The 23,982-nt window shown below is 41.2% G+C and overlaps 1 pseudogene; it reads right to left on the reverse strand.

Annotated features, from left to right (window-relative positions):
* Window positions 1-946: 946 nt before the first annotated feature.
* Window positions 947-23,982, reverse strand: part of LOC130584562 (uncharacterized) — a 27,627-nt pseudogene continuing 4,591 nt past the window's right edge.

The following is a 23,982-nucleotide window of genomic DNA, read 5'->3' on the forward strand; positions in this document are numbered from 1 at the left end:
GGAAAAAATTATCAAATYTTTCACTTCAGAGGAAACATTTACTCTGTAACATTTTTTCTCTGAAAATATTGTCTCAAACAGAGACAAATATTAATCCCCCTAAGTATCAAGTGCCATCCAAAAACCTTACAGATGGAGAGACTCACTGACCAGAAATATTTTTGCACTACTGGAAGAATAAAAACAATAGTGGGAAAGGTTATTTCAAAGACAAAGCAGCACAGAGGAGGTCTGTGGAAAGACTGCTGGAGGAAGAAAAAGAGTTCTTTGATCCAGAATAATCACTAGGATGGAATAAACATTACATTTTATTTTCAAATGCACAAGGCAGAGATTGTGATCATATAATTATTTAATAATTTTGGTTGGAAGGGTCATCCAGAGCTGTGGCTGTTGACTCTACTCCTGCTCAGGTTTTGGATTAATGCCCACCTCATGATAAACCCTGATACATACTGGGAAATTTTGCTCCAAAGCATCCAAACTGATAACATTAATCACTTCCACACTTTTTGGAATGATTAACTGAGAAAATAAAGTCTATATATGTTTGCTTTAGTCAGCATAAGGCAGCACTGAACTGTATATCTGAGATCCTTATGCTGCAGTTCTTCACTGTATTCATTTTCACAAGAAACTGYAGAAAAACAGCAGAAAGTGTGATCAGTACCATGAAACAAACACTTTGATGAGAAGTACTGCGGATATTTATTTTAATGYTGAATACACAAAAAGGGTGTGACTGCATCTCCTTCAGTCTCACTCAAGAGACATTTCATTCAGGTAAGGTTATTCCAATCTAAGCACCAGCTGGTAAACCAGAGTAATTTTCAGCGCAAMAGATCCTTCCATTCATTTGCAGAAGTTAAATCTCCCTAAGAGTTCTGATCTGTCAGGAAAATGGCTTGAGTTACGTACCTACAGTGCAGCCCTCTGCAGGGAGGAATCACTTCCTATCTAGAATGAGATTACCCTCCTCATCCTTGATGTGCACTTGGCCAGTGGAGTGCCTTGATTTCCTGTCTGCCATTGCAGAACACAGTTTTCACAGTGCCATCGGGGTACTCCCTCCTCCTGAACTTCGTGGTGTGAATCTCCCTTTGGCCATCACTGAATACCACTATTTTATCTCCATTCCTGAAAGAAGCAGCWAGTGAATGAAGAGATGAGAAAGCATTGTCTGTTATTAGCCTGTCTCACTGAGCTGTCTAATGTGACTCAATGAAAGGAGAAATAATGTCAAGTGGAAAACCTCAGGATTTATATGGGATGGCATTAGAGGATCTGATCTCACAACAAGATTTCAATATTTAGTATAATAGCTATTGGTTGGTGAGATCTGCATTTTACATGACTTCATGTAGGGATCTCATGGTGTTTTGCAGGCAGAGATTCCATATTACAACAGGATTGTTCCTAAGCCCAGAAGAAACAAATGTAAGAGAGTCCTGCTGCTGTTTTTCTCATTTTGCATGGAAGAACAGAGAGACAATACAGATTCACAGAATATTCTGAGTTGGAAGGGACGCACAAGAGTTGGATAACAGCCCAGYTCTTAAATGAATGGTCCATTCAGGAATCAAATCCAAAACCTTGGTGTTAAAACCATTCTCCAATGGACTCAGCAAATCTCAGCCTTTGCCCAATATCAAAAAGGGAGCCAAAGAACTGGAATAGAGCTCAGGAGCCCTCATTCTGAGTCCTTTAGTACCCACGTTGTTAACACTGACAAATGGTGATCTCCAGCAACTCTGGCCAGTGTAAAGTTACATGGAACTAAATGAAGAATATTTCACAGTCACTTTGCCAATGGTGAATGGTCACCTATCATTCAAGGTGGAAATAGATTTTAAATGCCATTTTGTGGCAAACCCCTTGTAATCTTACAAATCCTCTTTCCCTTCATCTGGGTATTTCCCAGCTATGCGAAACCCAGCCACAGTTCTAAATGTCATTATTGTTGTGCCTGTATTCAATGCCTGGTCCCTGTTGTTTACACAGGACTTACTTTTCTACTTCTACTACTGTGCCATCTGGGAAAGAAGTTTCCTTCAGTTCATCACAGTAGAGGTATTTCACTGTGTGATCTGGGAACACAATTTCTTGTATGCCATCAGGATAATACTTTTCTGTGGAAAAGAAGATGTAAAAATCTGTCTAGGGTTCTTTCAAGCTGCTTTACACAAAGTTTGGTCAGGATTTTTTTGGATATTGTAGTGAGGATGGAAATTATATCCCCAATACTGCTAAAGAAATTAAATAATCACATAATCAGATAATCAGAATTGGAAGAGCTACTTTTACATTGCATTACTATATTTGATTTGCAGGAGGAAACTAGCAGTGAAGTGATGGAATATACTGGCAGTGAAATACAAAGACAATGTGAAATGGCAAGAAAATACCCARTCTGCTGTAGTCAGAATTGAGACCACACTTTCATAATAGAAATAAATCTGCACATACAGTTCACATTCATGTGCTCTTGAATACCTATCTGATTATTAGGGAACTGCAGCACCTCCAGGCCATCTGGATAAGCAGTGTGAGTTATCTGTGCATCTGCATAACAATAAATCTGGAAGGAGATTGAGATGATAGCAGCATGTTCACAATATTTGCATAAGCAGATTCAACCATAACAATGTGCTCAAAAKTAAACCATCTTTAAAAGTCATTTCAATGTCATTTTCTGCATCTGCCGTCCATAAAAGTAGCTATGTTCACATTTCTGTTYCTTTCTCTCTTTGAGGTTTGTCTAGATGCTACTTTCATCTCTTTAATTTGCAGGAAAACAGTGCACACATGAAAGTCATCCTCCCATCCCTTTACTTTGGCTCTCATCCAGGAACTACTAATTTAAAATAATCCCAGCACCGCCAAGGCTTCACTTGTTTCCATTTAGCTCACATTATTATTAACTATTTATATTTACATAATACCAAGAAGAAAGAACCCCCTGTTCTACCTACTCTAYAAAGGTGTAAAAGCCAATCCTTGCTTCAGATGGCTGCCTGTGTTCCTTGCCTTCGTTTAGTCTCTTGCTTGGCCAGCTACACATTTGCTCCTTCTTTGCCTGTTATCTTCATGCCTTTCAACTGCTGTTCCTTGTAGATGAAGCAGCTGCACTGCTCAGGGTTGTTAAGCCAACACCCTTCCTCATCAGTTTCTCTTACAATTGATAGATAACTTACAAGACCTTGTTGGAAAATCTGTGAATCATTTCATTTTCCTTAAAGAAAATGAAAAGTTACCTACCACCCTCTGATCTGGCATGATCTTCTTTGCATCTCCATCGGAAAGGCTAATTGTTGTCATCTTTTTGTCAGCACTAAACTCCTTTTAAGTACCATCATGGAAAGTGAGGATTCRGCATCCATCAGAAAGCACCTCTTCTACCTTCAAACACACAGAACATCTAAGTGAAGTCGAAGGAAATGAGCAGCCTTTCCCTCCCTTCCAGTTAAATTGGAGCTTGAAGGAAGTCATGCTATATCTTAGTATTTCAAAAGTTATCTCTGCAGAAGAGGCACTATTTTTGCCTCATTTGTGTGTAAAAGAGGCCAAAAGAAATTTCCTTTTCACAAGATGAACTTACTTGTAGCACAAGTTCCAAGTTCTCACCCCATCACTTTGTTTCAATGCTAAGCAAAATAAGGTGCAATACATTTGGTGAAGTCCAAAGAAGAAGACAATCAGAAGATGCACTGATAGCTTTGCCAAATGGTTCCAATTTTATCAGAATTCCCACAAAAACAGAATCTTTCCCAGCCAAAAAGAAAAAGAAACCCCCAAAAAAACCAACAAAGCCCATCCCCCTAAAAAGCCCAAACAAGACAAATAAACAAACAAATTTCTCTCACCTTTCCATCACAATACTCTATTTTTTCCTGCACTTCTTCCTCATTCTTTCTTATTTCTTGATGTAATGTTGATCTTCTAGATAATAGTGATTATGGAGTCTACATTATGAAAACATCAAAGTCTGTCATCTGTTATGTAATCAGAAATGCTTTAAAAATATTTTCATTAACTTTAAACAACTGTGTAAAAAAACTTATTTGCTTTCACACACAGAGGAAAGATTCCCTTCTCTCTGGTATTGCCTTGTATTTSCAATGAATTTTCACATTTTATTTGCAATTAGAAATGTCGACCATTAACTTCGGTTTTCTTCAGTTTCCAAAGTAAAAGATAGCTAAAAGGACATCCAAAAATGAGGTGACAAGAGTGCATTCTGGCAAAACTATACTGTACAAAATGGAARGGATCGACACAGGAACAGAGAGCAGAACTCTCTCTGAATATTGGGTTACTGATTTACAAAGGAAGGTACTTATATTAGCTAGAATCACTCTTCCAAAGCAAATTACATGGCCGTTAGGTAGTGCTATCTATGTAACTGAGGGCTATTCTGGATGTTATAATTCCAGTTTACCATTACCATAAGTTGTCTTTGCAGTCTGGCAGTGTAAAGGAGCCTTAAGTCATTCAACATCTGGCACACAGCGTCCAGGGCAGTTACTAGCGAATGTTAATTACAATTTGAAGATGTGGTGAATTTTGAATTGTGGGATCCAAAGGAACAGGGAGAACTGCTCTCACAGGGCAAGGATATGCTTCAGTAAATAACTGCAAACACCATGCTCAAAGATGCCAGATCCATCCCTAAAGCTGTGTCCGTTGCATAGCATAGGAAGTGGGAACAGAATAATTTCTTTTTCTTGGTGTGTTTATATCTGCTCACAAAATGAAATAACATAGTTGCTGATCATGTGAGAACCAGAATCATAAGTAGCTCAAATCTTTGCTTCAGCATGCAGACAAGCAGAACTCTGTGTAGATCCTTTATTGTCATATGCAGTTATGCCACTTCTCCTGTGTGTGGTCCCAAAAGCCACTTCATCCTGAGTTCTTAACAATTTTTCTGTCTATTTAAGAGCTTCTTCTTCCTGAGCCAAAGTTAATATATTAACTAATAACATAAATCTATTAATGTTCAACAGTTGTGCAGAAATATATTGATAAAGAAATCTAGCCTGTTATTTGAAACAATACTGTTTTAAAACTGCATTTATATAATAGGTAAAGGCAAAAAAAAAAAGAAAATAAAGCCAGGAGAGTATTGCTCCCAAATAAATAGGAGTTAGCATGCTGTAAATGAAAACTAAGACCACAGACTCACTGTAACTCTATTTTATATAGCTTCATGGTAAAATAACTCTGTTTCTTCATTTTTCTTGCAAGGTAAAAAGTTGCAAGTGTCATTGCTGTGATTATGTGAGAGGGATGTGTCTTCTGAGAAAAATCAAAGAAAAGAGGATCATTGAATGCATATGGAAATTGCTGAATCACATTTCCTTACCTATCTCAAGCTTTTAAAAGATGCTAGACCACAGAGTCTTGCAATATATTGCTTCTTACAATGATAATGTTGGCTAACAGCTTGTCCCTGTCCCAAAAGGTGCTTTGTCCTGGCCTAAAATGAAATGCAGCCTACATCCATTCTCCCACCTCCTGAATTTCTGGGACAACAAACTCAGTGAATAAGTAGATGACGGCACAACCTGCTCTCCCTCTCTTGTAAAATGTAAATTTGACAATACTTCTAAGAATCATAGGAGTGTTTTAGTGATAACATTTTCTGTGAGTCAAGACTCAGGAACCAGCATCTCCAAGTCATTTGCAGACCACTTTAAGCAGGCAGGAAGTTTCCACATATCTTTTCTTTTACACAGGAAGATGAGCTGGGATCCTTAAAACAACCACTCAGATGCAACAGTTTCAGGTGATTTCCTGCCATTATATCTTCCTCCAGTAGGAAAGGGTTGATGCACAATCTGTCGGAAAATGGAGAGGCCCTGGCCTATAATCACGCTTCACATTAACATGGGAATATCGGTGGCATGACAAGAGCCTGTCATACACCTCTCCCTCCTAGGTGTTTAGCTTTCTGCATGAGGGTATTTTACAGGTTTCTAACATTGGTTCAGACTGTTGTGGAGAAAGAAGGGAGGATGGAAGAGCTGGAAGAAGCCTCAGACAGGGCCATGCCTCCCACCTCTCCCATCCCTTCTCTTGGGAGTAACACTTCATCTGGTCCATGGTGGATTGTGCTGCAGTAATGTCTGTGCCTGGCCATGCACCTGACTGGTCCAAATCCCAGCCCTGACACGTGGGATGACTTCCTGTCATTATCCTAGGTTTGTCTCTTCCCTATGGGCTTTGACAATTAGGATTTTGGTCAGGCCCCTTGTTTACATTCCCAGCCTTCTCCCCTCCCTGGCTGGGGCTCTGGGATAGGCACTGCCCTGGACTCCATGAGCTGTCTCTGGTGCTCCAAGCCCCTGGCCTCCCTGGGAGCCACTGGCCCATGCAAAGCCCCAATGCTTGGTGCATGTGATCACCCCTGAACTTTTTCTGAGACAATGGGGGCAGGTTTTAAGGCATTCACCCACACTCTGGCCTGCAAGTGTGTAAATAGGGAAAGCAGCAGCCATGTGGGGATTAGGATCCTGATACAGATTCTGAATGTTACCATACAAGGAATACAAAGGTGGTTTAAACAGACTTTGCTGCTGACTTACTTTGCCTGGTGTTCTGGTTTTACTCAGTCTGATTTTTTGGTGGTGGGKGAATGGGACTAAGAAACCACAAAGATGGCTCCTTTGACAAAGTTCTAGAAGCTTTCTCCTTCTTCTCCATGCAAAAGGAGCCCTACCCCCTGTGTTTCAGAACCAATCCATTATGGTTCTGAGGTTGATGGACAGGCTGCTGGTCGGGCCTGGGCCAACTGCACATGCTAGGTACACCTCTGGTGTACATAAGAAGAATTCAGAATAAGATAGGGTGCAGCTGCCATTTAGTTTTTAGGTTATTAGTATCATGCACTGGGGGAGGACAGAGGAGGAGGGTGAGGAGATGTAAGAAAAAAATGGAGATGCAAGATCATAGTAAGAAGAAGACAGGTGTTGATTTTTTTTTTTTTTTTTTTGCTGTGGTGCTCAACATGAAGAAAACAAGCTGTTCTCAAAAGGACAATTTCTTCAATGGGAGACCTGTATAGTAAAAAGAGGTCCTGCATCCAAGATAAAAAACCTGGCCTTTGAGGACTGGACTGATTATAAGCTAAAAAGGGGACGAGGTGCCCCCCTCYCACGYCYGAAGTGAGCTGATGCTTAGAAGAAGCTGTGTTCTGCCAGGAGATTTGAGAGAATAGCCTTGGAGGACTGTTTCCCTTTTTCCCATGAGGTAAAGAGAAAGAATCCCATGCCATCAGCAGTTATACACTGGCTATTTCTTGGGAAAAGAACTACCACAGCTTGGAGCTGTAAGGACTCTTCTCCTATGGTGCTGGACAATAATCTATGATCTGTGTTAAAACTTTCATCCCTGCCCACCTTGTGCTGGGAAGGTATGGAGGGGTGGGGAGACACGACCTGCGAGAAACAGGTTCCCATAAAGAGTAGCAGGTGTCTTAAAAYRTCCAGGTTTTTTTCCCCTCCTTGTGAATTTTTCCCCTTCTCTGTTCTCCTCCCCCTTGCGGTAGTATTCTTAGTAGTTTTTCGTAATAAACTATTTTGCAACTTAAGTTATTCAGCCTGTCTGACCATTTTCTGGATCATATATGTATCTTTCTCTCAATTATGTTATCTTATCTAAAAGCAATAAATTTTAGTGTTAATTGGGCTTTTGCTTTCCCTTCTGCCTCTCCGATGGGGGCGGGAGGGAATGTTGTGGATACTTTGGCTTTTGGTCAAGTTCAAACCACTACACCTGSTTCAAAAGGTGGCAGTCTTCCCTGGTGAAGGGTCCTCCTGTCAGTGGGTGTTGTGCTTCTACCAGTGGAGCAATTAGATGGCTTGTTTTATGGCTTCTTTTCTTGATGTTCCTTTGTCACTGATCTCAAAGGATCAGCTTTTTGTACAGAGCTATTTGTGGCCTAAAAAGTGTAAACACATTTGTATTAAGATAATATAAACATCTCCAAATAGCRTAAAAAATCCTCCTACAATGGGTGCATTAAGCAGTTAAAACTTGAGGAAAATACTTAACTATGTGTGAGAGCATACCCACAGACATACACAAACACACACACACATTTTATACGTAACTCTATTTGGGGTCGTCTTGCTTTGCTTCCCACATTTCTCTGTGCTTGGTCAGTGATGCAAGTCAAGGGGTAGAGTGTGAGGCAACAGCTGCTGGTCAGCCTCTCATCCCTCAGTCCCACCACCCTACTAATAACAAGAAAGATCACTCTGGGATGTTATAACTGAGTTGAGTCTTGTAAAATATATTGTGTAACAATTCATTTTTACTTGCTGGATATCCACCCTTAGTACATTTTGATCTCATACAGCTCCACCAATCAAGGCTGACATAAGATTTGTAGAGCCCTAAGGGAAGCATGAGCCACAGAAGGGAAATGAGATGCAAACTCTTTCAAACAAACTATTGCAATTATTTAGACTGGAAAGATCCCAGATACTCAAAAGCATTTTCCCAATTTTTCATGGAGACCTTAGAGCTGAACACAGAGGAAACATGACATATTCCTGCACAACCACCATGAGATACATGGGATTTGTGGGAATTGCACAATGACTCTCAGGGGTTTGCAGCTGCAAAGAAAACATTAGATTGGTATGACAGGAAAAATGAGGCTGTACTCTTGCCTAACCAAAACTTTGAAGGTACTGTACTTAATCTACAATTGCCTGGCAATATGAGACAAAGGCATAGGCTCACTGCCCACATTGCTAAGTTATCCCAGAAATTGAAAGGGATTATGTCTCTGTGGGAATTGCTAGCAGAAGCATCTCTAATGCATTGAGCTACTGAATGGACTGACTAGGAGTGAGCTCATGATSGTATGAAACAAAGAACCAATCAAAACATAGTTGGAAATGACACCAATAACTCTGATTTTGAAACCCTCACACTGAAGAGAGGATTCTTGAGGAGTGTAAGCTATTCAAGGAAAGAAAATATTGGCCATCAGCTTAATTTACTGAAGTCCATGAGCTATTACTCAAGGGACATGGGACTAGCAAAGCACAAATGGGAAGACTGCACTGCACCTTCTCTGATAACAATGGTTATTGTTTGACAGCTGTAAATTTTTCTCCACATGATCAATGAAATTTAGGAGATCTCCTGTTGCTGTGGATTGTGATCTCGTATTTATGTGAATAAATGACATTACAATTTAATGGATGTGCTTACAAGGAAAGAGTCAAGAAAGAAATCCTATTGAAGAAATCCCTATCCTATCCTATCCTATCCTATCCTATCCTATCCTATCCTATCCTATCCTATCCTATCCTATCCTATCCTATCCTATCCTATCCTATCCTATNTCCTATCCTATCCTATCCTATCCTATCCTATCCTATCCTATCCTATCCTATCCTATCCTATCCTATCCTATCCTATCCTATCCTATCCTATCCTAAGAAAGAACATCAGAAAGTCGTAGGATTTTGAAAGTCTAAAGTTTTCCTCCAGGAATAAAATGGTTGTCTCAGGAGAGAGGCAACTAGCTGTTGCTAGATATTAGATCAGCTGATTCAGATGGTTGTAGAGATTAGCTCTTTCAGATGTTTGTTGCTAGATTAGCTGTTTCAGATGGTTGCCAGAAGGTACATAAATTAATATAGTTTATTGTTAAAAAGAATATAATTTATATTTTACATTTGGTGATATTTTCTGCAGGCTGATTCTGTCGATATGTCTGAGTTCTCCAAACATAATCAAGTTTTCAAATACAAGTGAGTGGGCAAAGTGTCAAAATATGCCTGGGACTTCAGTTTGGGACAAATTGTATAGAACTAAGGACCTTTAAGACTTTTCTGATGAAGAGATATTAACTCAGAAATTGCAGTGATAAAAGGAAAGACTCCTAATCTATAATTTCATTGCAAAAAAAATACTCAAGACTGAAACTGCCAAATGATTTAAAGGATCTTGAAAAGCCACTGGAGCAGTTTCACAGCAGCTCAAAACAATTTCAGCCCAGACTGCTGGAGTCCCACTCCTTCTGTCCCCAGCCACGTTTCCAGTCATTCCTTTATGAGGCATCAGCAACCACAGAGGGGAATCGACCTGGTCCATTGAGTAGAATCAGGCAGAAATAAACTATATTTGTTGCCTGGTTACTTTCGAGTTAAGTGGCTCACCATTTTCAGACAGCACCAATAGGGCCACAGCAGCTAAATATTMATCAGCTTCAGTGAAACACCAACATGTGGCAGCATGTTTTTCCCATATAGAACAAATGTTGCAATTCAAGCTTTTAAAAAACTTCTTACATAATACTTGTAAATAGAAGATACTTTATGGAAAGATAGAGACAAAGTACAAGTGTTTCCATGGACATAAAGAGATGTGTCAGCCAATTCAGTTGAGGGAGCATCCGTGCAGAACAGTGTTAGTACTCCAGCTTGCTACACATGCCATTGCAAAAGCTGCTGATTTCACTTTTTATGCATTGCATACACTAACATACCTATTTTTTTAAGCAATAATGTCAAAGAAATCAAGAGAGGCTTAGTGAATCACATGTAGTCTCTGTTTTTGTACATAGGAATGTCATTCTAAGAGATCATTTAAAAAAATCAGAGTCATCATAGTTTTCCAGCAACCACCACGACTTTGCTCTGCACCTTTGAAGACACTCAAATATTATTTGGACTAACCACACATGGCCAGGTTCTTGATAAAAATTCTCTCAATTCCATTACTTTTGTAAACAAAGTCATCAAATTATCTCAGGAAATCTTTTTACTTTTCTTCATTGAAAATATGTGGATGACCAGTAAATGCAGACTCTTGATGCAAAGGGATTGCAAGAGCGGAGGAAGAAGCAGCCTCCCAACATGCACAAGGTAGACAATTTTTTCCAGTCTTCATTGAAAACATAAAAAATGTAATCACCTGGTTAGCTGGTGACAACGAAAGAGGTGKGTTATAAGGTTTGACTTCTTAAAGAATAGGTAGGCAGCTCATTCTGGATCTCTGTCCTGGGAGCTGGTGCAGCACAGCTTGAATTGCCACCAGTGACACAGATCCTGCTCTATGCAAAAGCAGAGACTAAGTGACCTCTAGTAATTCCTGTAATCCTACAGATCTCTGCTATTAGACAGGCAGTGGAGAACAGGAGAAGGTATTGTTACTCAGTGAACACCTAGAATTCAAAAAATATAATGTTCTCCTGGATCTTCATGCTCAACAATAATCAGTTACATTTTTTAATGATTTTTTGCCTCTCAGCTGTTAAAACCTACAGTTCTTTATCAAATTGTCCCAGAAATCTTTCACTTGTCAATWTCCCTAAATAAGGATCTCTTAGTATCTTCAAATACCACAGTTTGTGTCATGTAGAGTTCACATTCCCCCTAACAGATCAAAAAGCTGAGAAAAAGCAACAAGTATGCATTGGTAAAGCAGTGAAATTCAAATGCTATGAAAGTCTGTCCACATATTCACAGACCTTTCCTGCTTCAGAGTTGGTAAGTTGTCAGGAGGAACATTCAYGGGCAAGGAAACAACTTGCTGAAAAATCATCAAAATCTCTTGCAAGACTAGACAGCAAAATCCATCTAAGAATATTGGAAGCAAGCATATTTGACCTTGGCTGAAACATYAAGAAATGCTAACAGTACATATTTCAGCAAAATTCCCCTTCCCTCCTTCCTCTTCCATCCCTGACCATGCAAATAAATGTGTCTTTTTTCACATAAGTTATGAAAATCTATCCACAGCTGCATGTTGGGCAGGAAACTGGCAACTTGTTCTTGCTAATGAGCTGCATTCAGAAATTAAGTGGCTTTCAGAGGATCCATATCAGTACATATTAATAATTAATAAGTATTAACCATTTTTTCCCATCTGTTCATACTTTTGTATTCTGAAAGAATCATTAACGGTGTGCAGTTAATATGGACATTCTTCTTTCTCACTAAAGCACAACTTGAACTGGATAGTTCCTCACCAGCTAGGTCATGTTACAGTACAAACAGAAATAATCCTCAGATGTATTACAGGCAGCTAGAATACATCTTTTTCAGAGATGTAGAACATCTCTTGGATATGTTTCTTTTTTTTTTTTTTACTTGATAAAATCAAATTTTTAAAAAATCTGCATCTTTAACTTGTACTGATAATTATTCAGACTTGCTCACCAATTGTTTTTGTACACGTCCTCAAATTCTATTAGCTTTGACAGAAAAAAGTCAGATGGCAATTGTTGTTTTGCATTCTTGGTTACAGCTGATGAAACTCACCAGTCCAAGTTAGCTTTAACTCATATATGTTATACAAGTATGTCTTCTTCGAAACCTAGAAACATGGAATTTTTTAGGTTGCAAAGGACTCTTAGATTATCAGTTCTAACCATTAACCCAGAACTGTCAAGTCCATCACTAAACAAAGTGCAATATCCACACTTTTTTGAACAGTGCCAAGGATAGTGATTCCACCACTTTCATGTTCAGCCCATTCCAATTCCTGAACGCCCTTCTGTGGCTCAAGGTTATCCCATTCACTTTGATGTGTTTTGGTGCTCAGTTTCTCAATTTTAGATAGAAATAGTATGATAGTTTGTTTTATCTATATACAAAATTCAGAATCATGCAGATTCACAGGATCTGTGAGGGAAACCATCCACCTACTATCAAAAGAGCTCAAATGCAAAGAAAATACAAGTGAGTCGTCATGTTCAGATCTGTCACTATGACGTGAATTTTGGGATTCTGTTTAATGTTCCAGTTGTGCAAGATTTCAAATCTAGATTCAAATAATTGACAGCCATACTATTCATTATAWAGACTTGTTTGCCATAAGATCATATAAAGAGCATGCATCTCTGTTAAACATTTTAGAGTTCACTCAGGTCATCTGGGTACTACGCCCACCAGTCTAGCTCATGCTTCTGCTRGATTTTAGTTGGACTGGATCCAATGCTGACTAGATGGTGAAAGCCCAGATAGCAGTGAGCCCAAATGTCTGCTGTCCTCAACTTCCCCTTCTCAAAACTGCTGCTGAAGTCACAATTTTTATTCCATGTGGCTGTGYCTAGCCAGCGCTGTGCCCGCTTGCAGGTGGGTGAGATGCAGCAAGATGGAGAGTTTACAAGCAGAATCTCTCGGAGAAATGCTTTCTCTAAGGTGCCACCTGGGTCTGCTGCGCTGCACCTTCCAAACCCTGTGAACAAGCGAGATCTCGCCCTGGAAAGCAGCACTAGACTAGGAGGCTTTTCCCATCTAGCCAGCCCCATGCCCACTTGCAGGCAAGCAAGATGCAGCAAGAGAGAGAGATGCAGCAAGCAAAATCTCTCRGAGAAATATTTTCTCTAAGGTGCCCCCTCAATCTGCTGCGTTGCACCTTCCAAAGCGTGCGAACATTCAGATCTCGCCCTGGAAAGCAGCACTTTTGCTAGAAGGCTTTTTCTGTCTAGCCAGCCCCATGACCACTTGCAGGCAAGTGAGATGCAGCAAGAGAGAGAGTTTACAAGCAGAATATCTGGGAGAAATGCTTTCTCTAAGGTGCCCCGTCAGTAGATTTTTTCGGCGGCTGGGTCCCGGTCGCACAGCTTCTGTTGCTGGCACCGAATTCCCCACGAAAGCGGACTACTCTTTGCACCACAGCATAGAGAACGAAAGTGCATGTTCGTAGAAGTATAGCAGGAAACTGGAGAGAAGGAGTTAACTTATGACACCCTTCTATTTGGAAGATTTCTTTTGTGGGTGTGTTAGTTCCAGCAGTTTTCCAGCCTAAATGAATAGGCGAGTGCCATGAAAACCTCTTCTGTTCGGATTCTTTCTTTTGTGTGAGATCTAACTTTGATAATGCTGCAAGTCTTAAGGCATGGAAAGAGTGTTAGCAAAGCCTTCTATTGGAATGATTTCTTCTGGGAGAGCTCAAGCTGCTTGAGGTTTACAATACTTAGTCAAAATTCTCTGCATTTAACTTCTGATGACAACAGAGGCAGAATTTAATGATATGTGTAACAGAGAAAGGAAGTGAATTGGCCAAGTGTGTTTCGGTTGAAGCAGTGCGCTGGAGTGCTTGGCTACCCAGCAGAGTTTCTGTACATGAAGTAAAAGACTATCCCCTTGCAGAAGAGCAAAAGTGCATCATGATATGGAAGGTGAAACACGACACCACACAGTACTGGTCATGTGTGCGCAGCGTCCAGGATGCAAGAGGAGCTTGGCTGCCACTCGCATGCCTGTCTAAATCAAGGCAGCAGTTGTAATGGGGAAATTCAGTGACAGCTCCTTGTGCTATTTTTCTTCCAGCCCTCTGTGGAAGTAATGCTTTTAGCTTCCAACACTGAGACACACGATGGTAGATGCAGCGGAGAAGGGAAGGGCAGAGTGCAGGGCTGAGTTTGAAGTGGTTTACGTGCAGCTATGGGAAGATGCAGCCCAGCATTTACTTTTTCTTCTACAGCATTTGCTTTGAAGGGAGCAGCTACTAGACGTTTGCCATGGAGGGAAACTGAAACCTGTCATGATACACATACATAGGAAAGAAGGAACGTAGTCTCAGTATGCTGTAGGCAGTTTAAATGTTGCTAAGATAAGGGGTTATTAAATTATGTTTGTAGTTTAGAAGGAAAGTGAGAATCACTAATGTGTTTCATCTAGTTTAGAAACTACAAAGAGACTATGAAGATCAGCACTGACATTTTGTTCCAGGACTTTTTCTTGGGGATCAGCTTTTGGATGATTTAAAGGAGTTTGGAATCTGCCAGAGTGAGAGGATAAGATGATAATTAAAACTTGACAGAAAGTGCCTATGTGTAGGGAATTTGATGGAGTTCAGTGGGTGCAAGACACTTGTTGATCAACAGATTGCACAAAAAAACATTGAAAAATAAGAAGCCAGAGTCAAATTGCTTTTTCTTTTGCAGCCTAAAAACCTCACCGCCAACAATGAAACCATTCTTCGTCTTTGCCTAGGCATTGGATCACATTCTGTCAGTCTCTAAGAGCCAAGATCCACCAGGGAGCTATTGTGCGAACAGCTCACACAAGAATGTGCTCGGGCCAGAAAGGAGCCTGGCTTTTGCCACTGGCAGCACTCATCAAAAACACCACACTTTGGCGATATCGAACTGCAAAAGAACGAAGCGAAGCAAGCCTAGCACGACAGCACTCCAAGGGCAGAGCCAAGTTGCAAACATCCCTGATCTCAAATCAACTGTGTCAGGACAAAAAGGTTGTCCTGATCTTCCCCTTCCAAGGGCAAACAATTCTTTCGACTTCACTCAAATGGCAAAGTGAACTCTTTTGCCCTCACAAATCCTTTCACTCTTGAAGAGTCTGGCCACAAACTTGGAAACATGTGGCAAGAACAGAGTAAACAAAAGCGCCAGGGGAACATATTTTTGCTACCTGCAACTTCAGCTGTACCCATTGAACGACCAGCACACACCCTGCTATTCGTACTTTCCTTCTCAGCTCTAGGTACCATCTTAAACGTTCAGTCTCACAGAGACAGCATCTAGTCAGATCTGGTACCAGGGTCTGCTGACACACTAAAGGGGCCAGAAAAAAAAGCTCAGCAGCCTGGTGTTTGCATTCCCACTGACAAGTCAACAGTTTTAGTCCAGAGAGCAGCCTCTAAATTCACTAAGATCACCCAAAATGCACATCCAACATCGCCTTCTTTGCCAGAGAGGGACTCCAAGCTTAACTCAGAAGAAATGGCATCCCCTTCTCTGATATAGAAAACATCCTGGCACAGATACCCGCCCACCACCACCATCTCCCCCCCCCACCCCCCGCCGAATATGTCCAACAATTGCTCCTACTCAGGAAGGGCCATGACAGAAATGCCTTGCTGGACTACACCTCTGTATCTGCTCCTCCAACACTGGYGTGATGTTTTCTGGTTCCTAAGGAAAGGCACCCTGAGTCACTTGGCCTTGCCTTGTCTTTCACTATCTTGCCTAGTTTGTCCCAGCCTATCCTTGCTTTGCATCCTTTGCCTATGTCTGCCTTGCTTTGCCCTGCCTATGACTTCCTTTCTTTGCTTTGCCTTGCCTACCAGTCTTTAGCTCGCCTTCTGTGCATGCAATGCAATGCAAATCAAGTATAGGCAATTATAGGCAAGGCAAGGCAGAGGTAGGCAAGGCCAGAGCAGTGAAGGGAGGCAAATGGAGTGGTAAGAAAGAGAAGGACTGAAGTTATAGGCAAKGCTGGGCATAGGAAGGTAAGCCCAGTGATGGGCAGGCCAGGCAGAAACAGGAAGGCAAGGCAAGGCAAAGCCTGGAGGAAAGCAGTAGGAAGGTCAGGAATGGGCCATGGGCATATGCAGGGAGATGGAAGGTTGGTGAGGGTTAGCAGGGTAAGACAAGGAAACTGTTGGGTGCTGAGGAAAGGAAAGAATGAGGTGCATTCAAAGATTGCCAGTACATGAAAGCAGCCTGGACAGACTGCTCCATCTGGCTTTGGTCCAATATGGGCCAACTCTAATCTGCACCTAAAACACTGTGTCTGCCTGCTTTCCTTTCTATGCAAAGGAGCTGTAATTCTGGCCTCAGACAAAGGCAAAACATGGATTGCCTCTAAAATTCAACACATGAAAGGATTGGTGCCAGACAAAAGCTCTGTGGACTATCTGGTCTGGCTGGATAGGAGTTCTCCTGGGCTGCATTTTGAAGGGTCGACAAATACTGAGGGAAAGATGAAGAGGTAGAGTCCTAGGAGGAGCAGGTAGCTCAAAGCAAGTGCCGGAAATGTGTGGGGAAAAGGGATATTGCATTCCCTGTGGGGGAGGGGTAAACAAGGTCATGCAAGGCAAAGAGTGGGTTTAGGGACAAGGCAAGAAAAGTGGCAAGGCAAGGCAGGGGAGAGGCAGGCAAGGCAAGGAGAGTCCTAGAAGGAGAAAGAAAGGCAAGGTTGTCCCAGGATGGGGACAAATGGGCAGGAACATCAAGGTGGGGATGGGTGAGCAAGTCAGTGCAAGGCAGTGGGGGGAAGGAAGGCCAAGGGAAGGCTACAGAGGAGTCGGCAAAGCAATGCAAGGTGTGGGGAAGCAAGGCCAAGTAAAGGAATGGTCAGGAATGGCAAGGAAATGCAAGATGGATCGGAGTGATAAGGAAATGCAAGTGAGGTGTAGTCCCAGGTGAGGCCCTGAAGGAAATCAGTAGGCAGGTCAAGGGTGGGGGATGGACAAGAGAATGCATGGCAGTGGAGGGTTAGCAGGGAAAGGCAAGGAAACTCTTGGGTTACCAAGGCAAGGCAGGTGAGAGGTACATTCAAGGATTGCTGGTAGACTAAAGCGGCCATAACAGACTCATTTGACTGGCCTTGGTCTCACCTGCACCACCTCCAATCCACACGTAAAACACTGGGGCTACCTGCTTTCATTCTTATACAAAAGAACTGTCATTCTGGTCAGAGAACCAAAAGCAAATTGTGGACGGCCTGTCCAAAATTCAAGACGTGCAAGAAATGGTGTCAGGAGAAGCTGCCAGGGCAGATGAGTCTGGCTGCATGTGACCTTGTCTAGGCTTCTCTCCCATGCTTCTTAAACACTGGGGGCATGTGAAGGCCTTCAGAGTCCTAAGAGGAGCAGGGCAGGACAAGGCAAGTTGAAGAAATGCCACAAAGAGAGGGGTCTTGAATTCCAGGTGGGGGAGGGTTAAACAAGGTGATGTAAAGCAAGGCAGGGCCTCAAGGGCAAGACAAGGCCACTGCTGGTTTTGCAAGCCAAGGCAAGGCAAAGGGAGAGGTCGGTAAGACAAAGCGAGTCCTAGTAGGACAAGGAAAGGCAAGTCTGAGCCTGGACAAATGGATAGGAAAGTGAAGGTGGGGATTGAGTGAGCAAGTCAATGCAAGGCATTGGCAGAAAAGAAGAGTTGAAATTGTCACTTAAGTTCATACAACATAACCTCTCAAACTCTTTCCATCTATGCTCATATGCTAATAGCAAAAATGAACTGCTGTTTGATTTTGTAGCATAGCATGTCTAATTCTGTCCACATCAATTAACAAGTCATGCTGGTAGCATTACTAAACTTTGTCAACCAAAAACCAAGTTAATTCAGTGGCTCATGAGGTATTGTGCATTTACAACCCCAGGAGCTAATGAAGTGGCAGTGATTTTCTTGGCAGCATTCCAGAACTCGGCTGTATTTCTGCAGGCAGCAGTAAAAGTATGTATGCTGCAACTATAACTGTGCTGAGTTCAGTTTTGTGGGATCCATACTGCAATTGTTATACTTGGATATAAGAGGGTTACTCTTCCCAAAGTACATAGACCATCTTTAATTGCCATTGGCACTCCAGCCCAATGGAGAAATTAAGAAAATTAAGAAAATACCCTGTGGGATTCACTTACGTGTACCAAAACTCAGCCTTTGTTGCGCTGCTGTTGAATTATGCCAGTGGGAAGCATTTTGATACCATGGTGTTGTGGCATTGACCCACCAACCTATGGGCCTGTTCCTTCTGCTGATCAGTTTAAAGGTGGTACTTTCTAAGTGCCTAAAATCCACAACTCGTGTGGGAGCAAAGCAGGGGATTTCCTGAGAGGAGACAATTGTTACCACACTCAAGTTGCTGGACAGGCTACAGACATAGTGTAGTCTGAAGATTAGTATTCCTGAAATAAGAATGCTGTTGACATTGATGTATGCTCTACACTTTTTGTTAATCTCAGAAAGTGCTACCCCGATGTGAATTTGAGAAGTTTATCCTTTATCAGGGGCCTGATCACACACAAAAAAAAAAAAATTAGTCTGAGTTCTTACTGCTTTCACTGTAATACAAAGATACTCAGCGAATCATGAGAAGCATTTGCCACTACTCAGCTTAAGACCCAAACTGCACCAGTGTTTTGAGAGCTGGCCTCTTTCAGTTAGGGGCTTTATTTTTAATCTAAACAGCAAAATGTTTCCATTCAGAAACAACATAGATGCCCTTGAAAAGAAGCTAGATGAYAAGTAAGAATTTAGCAGCCTGATTTTAATGACTCTAAAAGAAATATTTTCCTAACTGCACACAAAAATCTGTTTTTGTACAGATTAGCCAGCAAAAATGCATTGCTTCCTCATGTTCTTCTTTCACCACAGTTAGTGAAGGGGCTCCTCTGTGGTATAAATCAGTCTCTAATCTGCTAGGGTTGTTCTGGATTTCTTCTTGACAGGTACCTACAGGATAGTTCACAGAACTATGTGACTATTTATTAACCCTCTCCATATATTTAAAACCACAGACTGCATAAATGCAGTAAGCTCTATTGCTTAATCTATCAAAAAGAATTTATGTATCTTTGCTTAATTATGCAAGTATTCTATTCCCAACATAGGGCAATCCAAGCCCTACAAATCAAGTAAGTGAAACAGATTTGGGGGTATATTAGTGTCAGTAACTGAATTCCTTTTTAGGAATGTGAATGCTGTATGATAGTTCAACTTCAGTTTGAATGTAACTCTCAAAGAGGCCTCAGGAATCATTTTTAAAAACAGTCTGACATGGAGTAGAGTGTGCTTAGTAGACTGTGACATTGCAATTGAGAGCCATCAGAAGTGAACATTTCTGCCCTGGTGATTACTGCAGACAGGAAAACTTATTTTTACTGATCTTACATAAAGAAAAAGCAAATGGGTTTGGGATGAGGAGTCAATGTGGGGCAAGTCCTTCAGTGGAAATTAAGAAAAGTCAGGAACCTGTTTAATAAAAAGGGCCAAAGCCTCCTTAAGCAGTATATCATTTCATTACCAGGAGTAATGAAATGGTTTTTGGGCCAAAAGGCAATAAATATTGATTGATGAAAGAGCTGGGACCACATTCAGAAGAAACTGAGTGAAGATGTTCTTAGGAAATTATAATTTGCCACTCATGTGAGGCTGTCTGTGTCTTAGGAGAAAAACATGCAAATTTGAGRGATGAATTTGCCCATCTTTTAAAAAGTCAAGTATGTTATCTCCAAGGAAGTTAAACAGAATATGTGAACATCTCCCTGTCAAGGGACGAATCATACCCAAGCTACACAGAATCCAAGCCCTGACACCAGAGATTCATTGAACCTTAGACCCACTTCAGGGGATCAAAATTCTGCACCTGAAAGTGCACATCAAACAACAGACTTAGGAAGAATGACTAGTGATGATGGAGAACCAAGAAAAACAAGGCGCTTGCAGATGTATGTCTTCCGCCTTCTCTGTTTTTTCCAGTTTATGATTGAGAAATACCGACACAAGGGGCTATACAGCTGGGGAGCACAGGCAGAATGAGTCATAAATCCAAGAGAAAAATTTTCCCCCACAAAAAAGAAATGTAAATCAAAACTTGGGTACTCTTACCTAATGTGTCTGAAAGCAGTTTTTTTTCTGTAGTTCCTCCACTTCAGGGGTTTCTTTATTCTTGAAAGCAGGAATCTCATGGACCACTCTTGAGGATGGCAGATGTAGGCTTTTAACACTGCCAGCCCTATTCCCATTCTTCGACTGAGGCTCATGTTCTCTCCTTTTCAATCTTGTGAGATGAAATAGGGACTGCTGAAAAAAAGAGCGAGCCTTGTTCCCTTTCAGACTGACAGCTTCAGTACTAGAATCACTGCTGCTTGTACTGCAGGAGAGATCTTGTTGACCTGAGATTGTTTGAATATCTTGTTTTCTTGGTGGTGATCTGCTGTATGTCCTAACAGAGATTTTCTCTGTTCCACTGGGTTCATCACTAGCATACTCACCATCAGAAAGATCCAAATGTCTGTCAGTGGGATCTACTCCCTGAGGTACATGCTGGGAGGGATATTGACCGTGGTGAGATTTGGGGTCATCATCAATTTTTGGGGATAAGCAGCTTGACTCACAGGAGAAAGGTGCAACTTGCCATGTTGGGGCAACTGTTCCCTTCCTTTGCCACTCTTGCTGCAAGGCTGAGGATGAGCTTCCATTCTCCACAGCCTCAGGTGAGCAACATGTAATTTTTATTATCTTATCATTGATCATCTTAAACCCAATATGGATTTGCCTTTTGCTTTCTGAGTTCTGGCTTCCCACAACAACTTCCCTTGGGCATACCTGAACCTGCTTCTGACCCTGTGTGAATGCAGGGTCCACACTCCACTCTGCCTCCTTGATGTGATCTATTTCTAAATCCTGGATTGGATAATGCATTTGTAGGACTTCTAAGGGATTTTCGCTCCCTCTACAACATTACCCTTCAGAGGCTGATTCACCCTACCTAGGTCCTTTTGCAGAGCACCCTCCACAGCTCTTCCATCAGTTCTGCCAGCTTGTCCTAGAGGTTCCCTATGATGAGACTCCATTTCCTGGCCTTCTTGTAGGTTTGTGTCTGTCCCCGTTTCACAATATGATTGTAGGATTTCAGGCCATCTTCTCTGTGGTGAGTCAACAAGATTTTCCTTTGAGTCTTCATCTTCCCTAATCACTACTATTTCTTTGGCACTTTGCTCAACTACTTTTGCTTTACACTCAGTCTTAGCCTTTATCTCCCTCTCAGCTAAAGCACAGTGTTACTTTTTTTCATGTGTATCCAGCTGCATGGAGCTACTGACCTGCAGATTTAGCAGAGAGCATTCCTCTGGCTGCAGTATTCCTATGTTCACTGGGCCAGACTGGGAGAAATTACCCCAGCAATTCAAACCAGCTCTTCTGTAATGCCTGCTGTCTTCTTTTAAAGGCTTCTGTTTAATTAGTTTGAGCCTTGTTATGTCTTGTCTTCATTTCAGAAATGCATTTCGAGGTGTTATTTTTGCCTTGTTCTGGAAATAAAAGGAAAAAAATTAAATTTTGACAATCATAGACTGAGAATCATTCTCCAGAAAGGAAATAAAAGGAAAAAAATTAAATTCTGACAATCATAGACTGAGAATCATTCTCCAGAAAGGAAGATAGTTACAATAACTAGAAAAGCTAAGATACCAGAAGTCTTAAAGACACTAGTTTTGGATGACTGAGTACATAAGAAACAGCCCTGAGATTACAGGGGTGGTAGGAGAATTTTTAGAACAGTTGTTATGTGATGCCTGCATTCATTAATTCGTTCATTGGTAAAGTCAAAGGGTTAAGATATGCCAAATGTCTTTATGATAGAAGACAAGAAAAGTGCCGTCCTTCTTTGTTTTCAAAGAAACTTCAAGCATATTTTACAATGTAACACAGAAAAATATAACTGTGTCAGTTTGAGATATTATTTTGCCAGGGAGACAGAGAATATTTCTGAGTGATGAAATGCGCATTTTCCAAGTCCCCAAGCCGAACCAAATGCTGAGTCTGACACCTAGAGATGTCAGGCATAAGCTCATCTCAAACTGTACCAACGGCAAAAAGCAGAACACTCAACTGTATTTAGACCTTGTGAAAAGCCTGAATTTGGAAACACCCCATTCTCACAGTAGTGGCACATAAGAGACTATTATGGAACAAGCAGAATCAACCTTGATGTCTAATTTAACTGTCTTGGGACTTATGCACGAACTATGACCCAGAAAACCGATGAAAACAGAGGAATTCAGTGAGAAAGAGTGGGGGAACAGGGTTGTAACACAGTAATACAGACCTTTTTTCACTTTGGGAAAAATCTCCCAATATGACATGAAAGAACAGTGGAAAAATGTGCTACCATGTCGTGAGCCAGAACAGAGCCCACACAATATCTATGTCTGCAAGAATTTGTCACCAAGTGAATGCACTAATGGCAACAGTACCTGCTGCTTTTTCTGCTGTTTTTCTATGAGCTGATTGTCCGCTTTAAGTTGCTCTTCAACAAATTTTTCAGAAGTTTTCTGTYTAGTACCAAGTGGTGGTGTGATTTGCCTAGTCAAGGAACAAGAAGGTACTCATTTGTAACATTCTCTAACTAGTTTTCTTTTGATAATTTGTATGGAGCTGACATGGAGCTTAGAAATGTAAATGGTCTCTGCATTTTTTTTAAATGTGAAGCATGTTGATAAAATCTCACTGTTGCATGAATCTAAGTCTAACTTTAAAATGTCCTATCTAGACCAAGCATTAATGATACTTTCAGCAAGCAACATTTTTGGCTGGTATCAGTCTCTTCTTAAAAATAGAAAATAGTCAAAAGGAAAAATATTTCAGTTGTTTTCTCCAGACTAGAGCTGATGACAGTCACAAAGAGCTCACTATCTCTCTGATAGAGTAGTTTGAATTAGATGGTGAAGAGTGATAGAGCAGAAAAAAAATTATGTCTGTAATGTTGTAGAGGGCCAAATTGAAAGCTGACTGAAAATGAAGTGTAGTACAGCATACATGAACATATCTTATTACATTGGATATGCACTTGAGCCTTAATTTAGCCACTTATTAATAATTTCTACTGAATATTAAAAAATCCTAGGTTTAATAGAGGTGCTGGTTATGCAATATTCGTACTATATCCCATCTCTACCTAGCACCAGAGTACCATGAYTAATCTTTTGATTTATCAGTCTGTCTGTAATCATTCACCATGACCTAATAGTATTAGATTTGCAGGGCAAATCTCTTGCTGAAGAGGACTCAGCATCGGGCAATATTCACTTCAGTGAAGCATTCTGCAAACCAAGTATAGCCTGGTGCCGTAGTGAAAATGTCATGAAGAGCTGGAGAACATTTTGTGCTTTAGTTTCATCCAGCTCATGCTAAGACTACAATGTGAACCAACGCACAACAGGTCAGGTGACTGGCAGACTTCAGAAGTTCACTGCTGATCCAAAAAAYGCATACATGGACAGGCCCACCTGCCCAGATGGTCCTGCCACATTTTCCCAGCTTTCTGCTCTGGAGAACCTGTCTTCCTTTTCTGTCAAACCCCTGCGAGATTAACACACTAAAATATTCTCATGATATTTCCTCTCAGTCTCTGCTTCCCTAGAAGTTTGCTGCTTCTCTTTTATACTTATGGAAGGCTCGGCATGCCAGACACCTGCTGCTTTTATCTGCATCAGCTGAGGAAAGATAATAACTCTATGAGCATTTCTTCCATCACCAATGCCAAT

Source organism: Malurus melanocephalus, unplaced genomic scaffold (assembly GCF_030028575.1).
Source record: "Malurus melanocephalus ecotype Western Australia unplaced genomic scaffold, MMel_1.1 scaffold_724, whole genome shotgun sequence".
NCBI lineage: Eukaryota > Metazoa > Chordata > Aves > Passeriformes > Maluridae > Malurus > Malurus melanocephalus.